Genomic DNA, 12,841 nt, shown 5'->3' with positions numbered 1-12,841 from the left:
GCCTGCAGATTATAATTACTCCACTCGTCCAGGTTGTGTTAGACGCTTGTGTTGTGAGGACCATTTCTATGACGTATCAGCACACCGAGGTAGACGTTTGTGTGTAGGGGGTGTAGGTGATTGGTATGTGTTTGGGGGGTGTTGGGGTGATGGGTAGTGTGGGGAGGGGTAGGTGGGGATGGCGGGTGATACTGGGCAGTTTGGGGAGGGGTTGTCGCTGGGTAGTGTGTGGGGGAGGGGAGGGGTGGGGTGGGGATGCTGGGCAGTGGGGGGTGGGGTGGGGTGATGCTGGGCAATAGGGGGGATGGGTGATGCTGGGCAGTGGGGGTGGGATGATGCTGGGCATATGGGGATGGGTGGGGTGGTGCTGGGCAATGGGGGGGGTGGTGCTGGGCAATGTGGGGGTGGTGCTGGGCAATGTAGGGGTGGGGTGGTGCTAGGCAATGTAGGGGTGGGGTGGTGCTGGGTAGTGTGGGAGGGGTTGGGAGGATCCGGTTGGGGTGGGCAGCTACAATAAGATTGTTCTCTTGGTAAATGCAATCATCGCGAACTTAGTGTAACATGTTTTATATATATATATATATATATATATATATATACCGATTAATTCTATTGTTACAGTTCTGGTGTTAAATATGTGTAACTTTATAGAAACAGCCGGATTTATTTAAGTGGATGAAGATGTTATATGGTAATTAAGTCCCTGATGTTGAAATACTGTATTACGGTATACAGTGTATTATGATAAAGGTAGTTTTGTTCACTAGAGTCGCAGCTTGGTAAGAGTGACCCCTGGTGGGACAACCAGGCATCCCCAGTGTGTACTACAGTACTAAGATGTGATATATTGACCTACCTGAAGACCGTAGTCCGCTTTTTTTATACAAACAGTTGTTGTGGGAACGAGCCATCACTACTTCGCCCATGCTTGTTGATACGCTTACAGTGGCAGGTGTTGCCCGGGCCCCATCACCAACACTGGTAGGTCAGTGTTCCCTTCTAAACGAGTCTTCACAAAATTACCGATGGTCACTCAACAGTCTCTGTGTAATTGTTTCAGCATTTTGGCAGCCATCTTTGTGACGTAGCTTATGTGAACCGATTAAAAATGCTTTCCGTCATCGTCGTTTCCAGGAAGGAAGATTCGCCGTCGGGAGGGAGACACTGGGCGTTCACTCGACCTGTCAGGTACTGTGCCGACCCGCGCGGCGTCCTCAGGTACACAACACAGTTTAACCCTTTAGAGGCCAGCCGTACACTGAGGTATTTTATTCTGGCCAACACCAAATGAATATATTCACCCGAGAGAAACACCTGACCTCTCAAGGGTTAAGTCAGCTTTTACAAAGAACATGTGTGTCAGGCGGTGTCAAAGAGTGTGTCGGGCGGTGTCAAAGAGTGTGTCAGGCGGTGACAGAGTGTGTCGGGCGGTGTCAAAGAGTGTGTCGGGCGGTGTCAAAGAGTGTGTCGGGCGGTGTCAAAGAGTGTGTCGGCGGTGTCAAAGAGTGTGTCAGGCGGTGTCAAAGAGTGTGTCAGGCGGTGTCAAAGAGTGTGTCGGGCGGTGTCAAAGAGTGTGTCAGGCGGTGACAGAGTGTGTCGGGCGGTGTCAAAGAGTGTCGGGCGGTGTCAAAGAGGTGTCGGGCAGTCACAAGAGTGTGTCGGGCGTCGCGATGTGTCGGGCAAAGCCAAAGAGTGTGTCGGGCGGTGTCAGCAGTGTGTCAGGCGGTGTCAAAGAGGTGCGTCAGGTGGTGTCAAAGAGTGTTTCTGGGCGGTGTCAGCGAGGCCGGCGGTGGCCAAAGAGGTCGGGCGGTGCTCAAAGAGTGTGTCGGGCGGTGTCAGTGAGTGCTTGGCGGTGTCAAAGAGGTGGGTTGGCGGTAGTCAAAGAGTGTGTCGGGCGGTATCAAAGAGTGTGTCGGGCGGTGTCAAAGAGTGTGTCGGGCGGTGTCAAGAGGTGTCGGGCGGTGTCAAAGAGTGTGTCGGGCGGTGTCAAAGAGTGTGTCGGCGGTGTCAAAGAGTGTGTCGGGCGTTGTTAAAGAGTGTGTCGGGCGGTGTCAAAGAGTGTTTCTGGCGGTGTCAAAGAGTGTGTCGGCGGTGTCAAAGAGTGTGTCGGGCGGTATCAAAGAGTGTCGGGCGGTGTCAAAGAGTGTGTCGGGCGGTGTCAAAGAGTGTCGGCGGTGTCAAAGAGTGTGTCGGGCGGTGTCAAAGAGTGTGTCGGCGGTGTCAAAGAGTGTGTCGGGCGTTGTTAAAGAGTGTGTCGGGCGGTGTCAAAAGAGTGTGTCGGCGGTGTCAAAGAGTGTGTCGGGCGGTGTCAAAGAGTGTGTCGGGCGGTGTCAAAGAGTGTGTCGGGCGGTGTCAAAGAGTGTGTCGGGCGGTGTCAAAGAGTGTGTCGGGCGGTATCAAAGAGTGTGTCGGGCGGTGTCAAAGAGTGTGTCAGGCGGTGTCATAAAAGGCTGTTGGTAAATAAACCCAACAGCACTGAGAGTCAGCTGACAGAAAACGTATGGTAGACTTTGCTCAATAAGACAAATTTTTAATGGTTGGCTGTGGGTGAACTATGGAGGTATGGGCCGGCAAATATAGGCTGTGGGAGGCGCTGAAGGAACATTGAGCCTCACCTCCACCTTCTAGTACCACAGTGGTGAGTGAGTGAATGAAGCGTGGCCACAGTCTACAATTCTGAATATTATGACGTTTTATTTTGAATTCTGATTTGTAATTCAGGTTGTTTGTGCTGCATGCTAGAGGGGGAGAGCAGTGCAGACGTATACGGCGACAGTACGGGTATAGTGGAGTCTGTGATGAGAGGTTTGGTAGACCCAGGGTGTCAGGTGGGTCGTGCCTGCCAGAGGGCCAAGAGAGAGTGTGAGGTTGACCATCCGTGTGTGGGTGATAAACAAACATACATCTGTACAGCCTCATGGCGGAGGTTTTTACCAATTCAAGACGCTTATCATGCCTAATCGTAAGGACTATTATTGTCATATCTGTTCGTTGAATAGATCTTGTATAACCTTGGTGTCCTATAAATAAAGGATATTTTCCATGTATATCGTTGTAATGTCATATATTTGTAAGCATTAACATGTTATCGTGTGAGGTGTCTCAATACCGCGAGCTTTGCTGAAGACAAGTAAGGAAGCTGACCTGACCCTGTCGTCAGTGTTCCCGCTAACCCTCACCACGGGAGTGACTACATCTCCACACAACAAATCAACCTTTTATCTTTTAATAAACGTGAATTCATTTTATCATAACAGTTAATCGCTAAGGTGATCCCAGGTGTGAAATCACCGCATTCGGTGTGTGTGTGAAGCGGGTGTGTGGAGTTGGTGTCTGTCCTCCTCACCTAAAATATCTGGTCTTAGAATAAATAAGAGTTTAGAGTTTGTCTTACAATGGTAAATATAATAACGAGAAAGAAAAAAAAATTGTTTTTTTTTTCATAAAATGAATCACAAATTAGACCAGTAACAACTACTTACGTTTATGAAGAAGAAAAATATTGAAAATGTGCAAGTTGAGCACATTGTGTGCCATTAATTATATTGGTAATCATAATTCTGTTGTGTGTTGACCAACAGTGTGAACCACGTAAGGACGTTCTGGGTCACTTGCCTCACCAATGTAAGGCGGGTACGTGTGCTCCAGCTCCACACCTTACTGTGTTTACGGTAGATGAAGGAGGACTTTCACCTCACCTCCCCGCCCGCCTCACAACCCTCCACATGAACACGTCCTTTATGCAAAGGTTGTTGTCATCAGGTGTTTACTCGCTAAAGGTCGGTCAAACCAGCGTTTCCGTCTAATGTACATATTGTTTCTGATGTACCACGACACCAGGAGGCTTGTGGCCGCCACCCACCTCTAGTCACTGTACAGGCTTTACTATCCCTCTGGCTCTAGGCTCTCATAACCAAAGTCTTCTACACTAATGACCTTTTTCGTCATGCGTGACATACGTTCTTCTCTCTCACCTGTACTTGGTGAGCCACTACTTCAGTGAACCTTGTTAGGAGTCTTTCTTATTAACATGGTATTATTGTTATTATTAAGATATACCTATGTTAAACTCTCTCTCTCTCTCTCTCTCTCTCTCTCTCTCTCTCTCTCTCTCTCTCTCTAATAATCTTCATTGGATGAATCCCTAAATTCACGGCTTCATGAACCCAGAGAACTCAGTGTTTCGACTGATCTCGTGGACACTTGGAAACTTTTTCTAGCTGGTAAACTTAAGTTGTTGACGAGGAGAGGTGAACGGGAGAGACCAGAGGCGACCCTCACCACGAGCCCTGGCCATGACCACACCACATTATAGCCAACCCAACATAATCAAATAGTAATGGAACCTAACCTGGTCCAAATATCAATGAGACCTCTGTTTGGTTAGGTTAGGTTAGGTTTGGTGTTTTGGTTTGGTTGTTAGGAGAGATTTAGAGCATGGATCACATAATCTAACCTAACTTAACCTAGGTCAAGCTTATTAGCTGTAAAACACAAATATCTGTTAGGTCGCCGAGTGGTGTTAGTTCAGGCGTCAGGGAGAGGTAAGCGTTACAGGGACTCAGAGTCAACATTATCTTGCCGGGATGCTCTCAACAGTGTGGTGTGACCCTGACCAGACTGGATGGTGAGGTGGTACCGTGGTGGCCCCAATCACACCTGGGCAGCCTGCGGGGTGTGTGTGTGTGTGTGTGTGCGCGCTTCACCACCCCTGACGTAAGAGTCCTGCAGCCGAGAAACTTTACCTTTGATGCAGTTGTTTATTTTTATACAACACACGCTTTGCCATGATCATATGACGAGATTTATGTCCATAGTTTCTATCTAGTCCGAAACTTGTTAAAAAATAAATAAATAAATAAAAGTACATTCCGCACCCATTGACTTCGTAGGGTACGAACGGTCGACTCGAAGCTTCAGAATAGCGTTCAAAGATATTATTAACATATTATTGGTACCTGTATGACAAGTATTATTAAACGAGAGACGCTCAATGAGGCTGCTACTTGTCACATACTCAAGTTTTAGTGTTAATTAATTTTAGGGTTTCTCGAGCAAGAGGAGTCTCGAGGTTGTTAAGGGAGGCATTGAAGCTATGAGGAATCTTTATCTCCCTCTCACACCTACAAGACGGGTGGATGGTGATCTCTTCACTTTATTTCGTTATCACAGGCTCTGGCGTCACACGGAGTCGTATATATAGTACAGTATAAGTCGAGTATTTTTTTGTTGTTATTTTACGCTCGTTGTCGCTTCCAGATAACAGACTAAATTTCCTGATATCTCTTGCAGATTATCTTAAGCTAGCCAGAGTTATCACGGGTTATCATAATGTCATCTTAAAGACTTTATAAAGGGGGGTCACCTTGAGTTACATCAGGCCATACAGTCTCACCGGAACACTTGAAATATGAACTAAGACATCCTGACCTATATTTTTATACCCGTAAATTTATAATAAAATAATATATCCTAATTGACTGTAAGAGAGTAATTTAACCAGAGGAAAACAAACAATGTTGTAAAGTTGTAAAGCAATTGTTGTTGTTGTTTTGTTTATTTCCTTGTTGATGTCTGATGAATTAAGTAAACATCCATTATGAGGTGCGGCCATCTTGGAGCAGCGATGACAAAGTGGCCGCTACACTGTGAAGAAGATTCTATTGTTTCTGTGTATCAAAGGCAACAATCAAACATTCATTATAAACCTTTAGTTATAAATATATATATAATTATCAGTGCTTATTTTAACCTCCTGTGATGGTAAATATTTATAGCAAATCTCATATTCATTTAGTAGTATATATATGTTTGGGAAGATGTTACTATAATTTATGTATAATTATTGGACTTTGTAATTATTATCAAATGTACAAATTGTCTGTCCTTGTTTACAGGTTGTTTGTATATAAAATGTTTTAATCTAACTTCATTTTAAAAAGAAAAATCATTTGTCCACCTCCAGTTCTCCAATTATTTCTTGGAGTCTTATGTTGTGCGTAGGTTTATGTTGTGCTTACACCTATGGGCACTGGCCGCCTCACCCGGGATCTGTATTGATAAAAAAACAAATATTATCTGTGATTGTTTACCTACACTATATACATGTTGTGTTATTAGTTCACTACATACATAAACCACCTGCATTGTCTCGTGTTAACATGGTACAGTAAGATGTGTGTGACGGTACTGTACCAACCTACTCATCAGCTACTGTACCATGAGACACGTCCACATGGTTCAATAATACGTATTACATTCTTTCAGTAACTTTATTTTACAATGTCATTCTGAATACAGGTTATGTAGCTGTATTTTATGTACCCTTGGACTATTTTATGTATTCATGGATAGTATTATGTATTCGTGGATAATTTTATGTACTCGTGGACAGTATTATGTGCTCTTTGACAGTATTATGTGCTCATGGACTATTTTGTGTACTCATGGATTATTAGGTAATTTTGGACAGTATTATGTACTCTTGGACAGTATTATGTACTCGTGGACAGAAGTAAGGGTTGAACATGGTGGTGGTGGTGAGAGGCGGTCAATAAGGACATGGGTTCTGTTTTTAGCGTTGTTGGTCAAGCCACGCTCGCTCGGCCCGGATGTTTCAGTAGTCCATCCTTCGGTTACTTCCTCAGTGAATCAGTACTACAAAAAAAAAGTTGGGAGGAGAAGGAGGAAGAAGAAGAAGAGAGTTGCTTACCACATCCACCGTGAGGTCGGCCGCTCCACCAAAGGTTTTGTTTTGTTTATATACGGGTGGGCGACCTTAGAGGGCTGCGGGCACGGCCGTTTTATCCCGTCGATATTCGTGCAGACTCATTGTATTGTATGTTACACGCTTCATATACCCCGGCCAGGGCTCCGGGACGAGGCTTTAGGGTGTCGGCGATCACAGCTTAGTCAAATCAGTAGTTCTTATAGACCATGCTGATCCTCCCAAGAGCCAATCAGCTACTGCAGGTATTTTTTCTGACAAGGGTTTTGATTGGCCCTCGGTGGACCAGTTAACAGCTAGAATTTATTTGTTAAATATTTGTTGCAACCCCCCTCAGTCAAGTGTTTATTAGCCTCAGCGAACCAATCAGCAACAAGGATCAAATCCCAAGAATCCGGGGAACCAATCAAAGTGCAGGATTATCTGGCAAGCGCTCGCCGACACCCAAGCGAGGTTCTGGAGCTGTCGCCGTCAACTGCTCATAGGAGATAAATATACATTTTGTAAGCTAATGTTCTTCAATTGTTTCCTTAACCTTTATTGCCGCCAGATGGCCAGTGTAAATGGCAGCAGGGTGAGTCTTACACCAGATTTGTGGCCACAGGCTCGTACTGGCGAACACAGGCTCACTGGCTCGTACAGCCTAACACAGGCTCGTTCAGGCTCGTACAGGTTCATATAGGCCAACACAGGCGCTCGTACAAACCAACACAAGTTCAACTCAGCGGCACTACAGGAGCTACATCTTGTGTATCACCGACTGACACACGGACACCCAACTACACTGACCTATTGCTACTTTGGGTGAGTAAATGAGTAAGTAGATCAAAAACAAAGATATACAGTACGTGTTGTGCTTCATGATTTACTCAGTAATTATCAGTTTATTTGACTTCAGTTGGAGGGCGAGGTAAGGTGAAGGACGAGGATGGGTGGAGGGCGAGGTGGCAGGACAAAAACAAAGTAGGAAAACAATGAAATTTTTTTCTGGATTTTCATCTAAGACGTTGAAAATCTCTCTCTCTCTCTCTCTCTCTCTCTCTCTCTCAGCTACGTCTCCCCTCTCACCAGTGGAAGTGACTCATTTCTTCACATTTCCATAAATCCATAAACAGTAGGAAGGTTACGGCGTGTTACGTGAGTGCGTGTATATGAGAGAGTATGTGTGTATAAAAGAGTGAGTGTGTATGTGTAATAATTACCAGTTGTGGATGTAGGTGTTACCGTCGCCGGATTTCCTTCCTAGCTGACGTCAACTCGGGTTTGTACAGTAGGAAATGTATCTAGTTTAGTGCTCTCAATGTTTATATAGCGATAATGCAGCTCCTATCAGCTGAAATATAGTTCCTGTCTGCTGAATTATTGTTCCTGTATGCTGAAAAATAACTCGTCATAAAAATAGCCCCTGTCATCAGAAATATAGCCCCTGCTAACGAGAAAATAGCCCATCAGAAAAAAACCCTATTCGCTGAGAAATAGCCCCAGTGGGAACTTTTATCAAGGGGCTATTTCAACTGCTGTATCAAGGGGTCGAGAGCTAATATCCGAGTCAGTCCTAATCTCGCCCAGTAATGCTATTAAAACAGTGGAACATTTTGCGTAAGGGTGAAACATTTCGTGAAGGAGGTGGAGCAGTGCACTATGCAAAGGTGGTGGAACATTACTGGAGCGTCCAGTTGTCCTCCCAGGTAAACAATGGGGTGTGTTCCCAGGCCCTGTGGGGACCCCAGAGAAGAGAAAAGGCGAAGACGAGAAGTAATGTGAGAAACGTTTGAGTAAGTGAGAGAGGAAGTGTTATGTAAACTAGAACACCCACACGCCCACTACTATCATCATTCCCACGCCCGCTACCATCACCACGCCTAACACCATCGCCACTTACAGATTATTAGTAGCAGTTGTAGTTGTTGTGAATTATGATAACCAAGCATCAAGCCTATTTACGTTGAACGATTTCTTGCCAAATAACAGTTGTACAAGGTAACATGGGATTATAATTAATTGAATAGTGCACCTTCTGACAATTAAATAATGAGAAATTATGCGTTAAAAGGAAAATTAGTAGTTGTTGTACCCGTGACGATAAGGTCTTGGCCTTGTGTTCGGATGGTGGCTGTGACTTGAGTAAAATTAAATTTTGAATGTTGTCAATATAATTATGAGTCAGTGTTCCATATCATTGTAGTTGTTCCAGTTATTATATTTTTTTATATTACTGTTATTCTTGTTTATATATTAGAATTGTTTGATTATATAAGAAGACTGCAAGTCTTCAAACGCGTGAATTTTAAGGCGTTTACAGCCTATACAGAGGGAGGTGGCAACTGGCAAGGCAGGGGAGGATTGGGCTTGAACTTCACCGGAATCAGCTCTTTCTGCTGGACTGGGCTTCCGCCCAACTGTTCTTAGACACTGCTTCGTGCTTAACCTATATCATCCGGCATTATTGGATCTAATAATCAAGAAATGGTCTGATAAATTACGTCCCGTGACGAGAAACAACCTTACAACTACCAGCAACTTAAGCTCTCCACCATAACATTATCCCAATACAGACTTTCATGTAGTCAATATTCTATCTAAACTAAGTGGCTTTACAGTTCAGTATTTCTTGTAATTAGCCGACTGGGGTATAAACACAATATCTTGGAAAATATCTCAGTATTGGTTATTACTGCTTAGTTTAAGCTAGTTATACTAGTTTTAATGTTTTGTTTTGAATTTCGGCCGTAAAAGAACTGCAAATTTAACTAATCTGGGGATTTCATGGGTTGCTAAGATCTGGTGGTTAGTAAATGAGTGGATTAAAAGACAAGTGATAATCTAAGCTGTTTTACTACTCAACGACACCGACCATGGTTACAGTGAACTGTTAAGTGGAGGAAAGATCTAAGTGGTGGCTAAAGTCTGGCAGATATTGAGTTAGGTGCTATAGTATGTGGTTAGATTATAGTTTGTTTATATAACGTGATGGTATGAGGCATATTTGAAAAACATACAGTCCACAACTTAAAATTGCTGCATTTACGTAATTTCCACCAGGCTGGGTTACGATAGACTAGTGACTAGTGGGTTATCGAAGAGCGTAGTGAAGAGTAAAATTCTCACAGTAGTAATAGCTGTAGGAGTAGCAGTAGCAGTAGAAGTGGCTGTAGTTTCACCGATAAAGTCCTGAACGTTGGAGTTAATGTTGATAAAGAGAATTCATTACGAGGGTGGGGCGGTATTGACCTTGTGACAACCGACTCAATGGCGTACCAAAACTATATAGATATATCCGCCGGATGTGTACGACCCTGACGGTGTGTGTATGTGTGTATCAGTGTCCATACATACTGTACATACATACCTCTGGACACAACAGCACACCGCATATTGGTTATCGTCACCAAGAAGGATAAATCAGTCGTCTGTGTTTGTTTGTGTGTCTTGTGGCGTCGTACAGGATGGACTACAATGGACGACTCATTATTATGTTTCAGAGTGGAATATATTCGAAGGTTATAATGTTAATAAACATATCTTAAGGGCCTCATTAATTGATTAAGAGGACCACGCCGCCAGGTCAGGTCAGTCAGTCGTCAGACCGAGGAAATTAAAAGAAAACGGAAACAAACATACGGAACTTGTTTGATCAGTGACGCTCACTGGAACATGACCTTGGCAGCCTTAAACCAAAGATTCTGATATTAAAGGATAGCCCAGGGGCGGATGCAGGGGGGAGGGGGGTCTGACTCCTCTTTTCATCAGAAAATTAGAATACTTTTTCTTAATGCGGTATTGTACTCAGAGGCATTTTTGTATGGTTAAAAATTAATTATTATTGGCCTCAGAATATCTCCTAATATTAATTGCACAGGACCTCAAAATAACTATGATATTGGTCAGATATAAAAATAAATTCTAGGGGGACTTCCAGCTCCCCTGAGCTGGGTGGGCTTGCTGTGCTCGCCAGATACTCCCGCACCCAACTTTATGGACCCCCCTTTTGATATTCCTGAATCCGCCCCTGGAAACACACACGCCAAAAAGAATCTTTATGGAGAAGTTCCGAAGAATTTCAAAATGAACACCGCAACTCCTGTTGTTTCGATAGGGTTGTTAAAATCCTTCGGCTGTTGTGTCATATTGTCTCATAAAATCGTGAGATACTTTTTGGGGAAAGACGTATAAACCCGGGAGGTGCAGTGGCTTCCGAGCTTTGGAGACGTCACTGTCAGCACACCTGAAGACGACTTGGTAACATCCGCCCTCCAGTTGCCAACGGGGTCCGGACAAAAGCCCCTTGGACAAAGTAGGAAAAAAGACCCTCAATTAAAGTGCAAAATATGTTTGGTTAGGTTAGTTAGGGTGTTTTAGTCATGAGGTGAACAGGTGGGGGGGGGTAGTAATCTTCACGAGGCTCTGACATATAAACAAAAGACAATCAAATACTCGGACACGGGGGAACAACTTCGTGTGAGCCTTATTGTAATTGTTATATCTCGTTTTATAATGTCTTTGTAACGTATTAATTTTGTTGTGAGGAGAGTCACTTATATGCTTGTTAATAGTTGTGTTGTAAGTGGCAGGAATCTACTTAATCACAACTGTGAGCTCGTGTCCAGGGAGAGCGAGTCTTGTTTCAGTTAGCTTGCCCGGTCTCCCTTGTGTGTGTCAGGGCGAGACTGACGGTAAAACCATCGCCTCTGTCTCAGGTTAGGTTGTCTGAGGAAATTACTCATATTATTATTATTATTGTTATTATTATTATTATTATTATTATTATTATTATTATTATTATTATTATTATTATTATGGTGCTATGCATACACCAGGTCTACAGGAATCTATTTAGTAAATGGCTGCATGCAGATGGTGATGACGTCATGACTTGGAGTGTTATACTGTGCTTGTAGCCGCCACCACAAACACCGAAAAGTGGTCACTTGAATCGACCCTAACCTAACCTAACCACAAAGACAGAGAGAGAGAGGATTGTGGGAGTGTTGGAGTAGATAATATGAAGAAAGCAACAGGACATAATTTAAACAACACACACACACACACAGTTAGCCACAAAGACTCTAAATGATTCATATCCTTTTGCTTTGTTTCCAAAGCTTAGTCGTCAAGATAAGGTTCCGTCCTGCTAATTAAAACCACCCATGAACCCGAGATTCATGAACCAGTGAATCCGAGACATAACACAGTGCGTCATCTATGGATCCCAACAATGTGTGATGTCTCGGATTCACAGGTTCATAAAGACTCAGACTCAGGGTTCATGGATGGGAGAGAGGACTGACGGGACCTCCCTTCTGTACAAACCCACAAAGTACCTATACGGAGGGGGTTCGATGATTTTCAGAATGAACACCGCGACTCCTGTTGTCTCAGTGAGGCTTTCAAAATCTTTCGTCCGTCGTGTCGTATTGGTTCACACAACATAACCCCTCAAAGCCTCACTAATTTGTCGGATAACCTGAAGATCAGACACCCCCAGCTTATTTCAGCTTACGAATAATTAACCTCTCCTAACCCAACCCTCACCTAACCGAGTGCAAACCTATCCTGACCTAACACTAACGTAACGCTAACCTGACCTAATCTAGCTTAATCTCCAGGTGAACTAACCTTTGGGCTAATCGTCAGGTAACCTAACAAAACCATTCATACATTGCCCTCACCTTGGCCAGGTAGATTAATTACGAGACCTTTATTTATTTACCTGTACAGTATGTCTGTCTGTTTATTTGTCCTCAATATTATTGATAACGTTGTGACATAGATTCCTGATTCATTTAAGATAACTAAGATATGATATAAAAATACAAGACTACAGGTACAAAAAGTGTTGAATGGTGACAAGCGTGTTCCTTATCTTGAGAAATGTTACGTAACTTCTCACTCATTCCCGGGATGAAGAAAGGAACGATAATAAATGTGTAATGACTAGATAGAAATTGAGAAGTAAATTAATAATGAAAAAATCGATAAAGGAATGATACAGAGAGTTATTTAAGCGCAATAATGATGAAATGACGGTAAAGTGTTACTTGAGCGAAGGGGAAGAGAGGTGTGTGTGTACCAGGTGTCACTTAACGCGGTGTTTCTTATCACTGGTTAGCGTTG

General features: G+C 43.6%; 1 long non-coding RNA gene across 1 annotated transcript; it reads left to right on the top strand.

The window, feature by feature from the left end:
• The first annotated feature begins 465 nt into the window (after positions 1-465).
• Positions 466-5,738, top strand: LOC121874482. Its single transcript, XR_006090434.1, has 2 exons — positions 466-1,615; positions 1,952-5,738. It is a non-coding gene; the product is annotated as an uncharacterized LOC121874482 (long non-coding RNA).
• Positions 5,739-12,841: the final 7,103 nt, after the last annotated feature.

This window comes from Homarus americanus, unplaced genomic scaffold (assembly GCF_018991925.1).
Source record: "Homarus americanus isolate GMGI-L3 unplaced genomic scaffold, GMGI_Hamer_2.0 scaffold11794, whole genome shotgun sequence".
NCBI classification, from domain to species: Eukaryota; Metazoa; Arthropoda; class Malacostraca; order Decapoda; family Nephropidae; genus Homarus; species Homarus americanus.
This window is presented reverse-complemented; position numbering and strand designations above follow the sequence as displayed.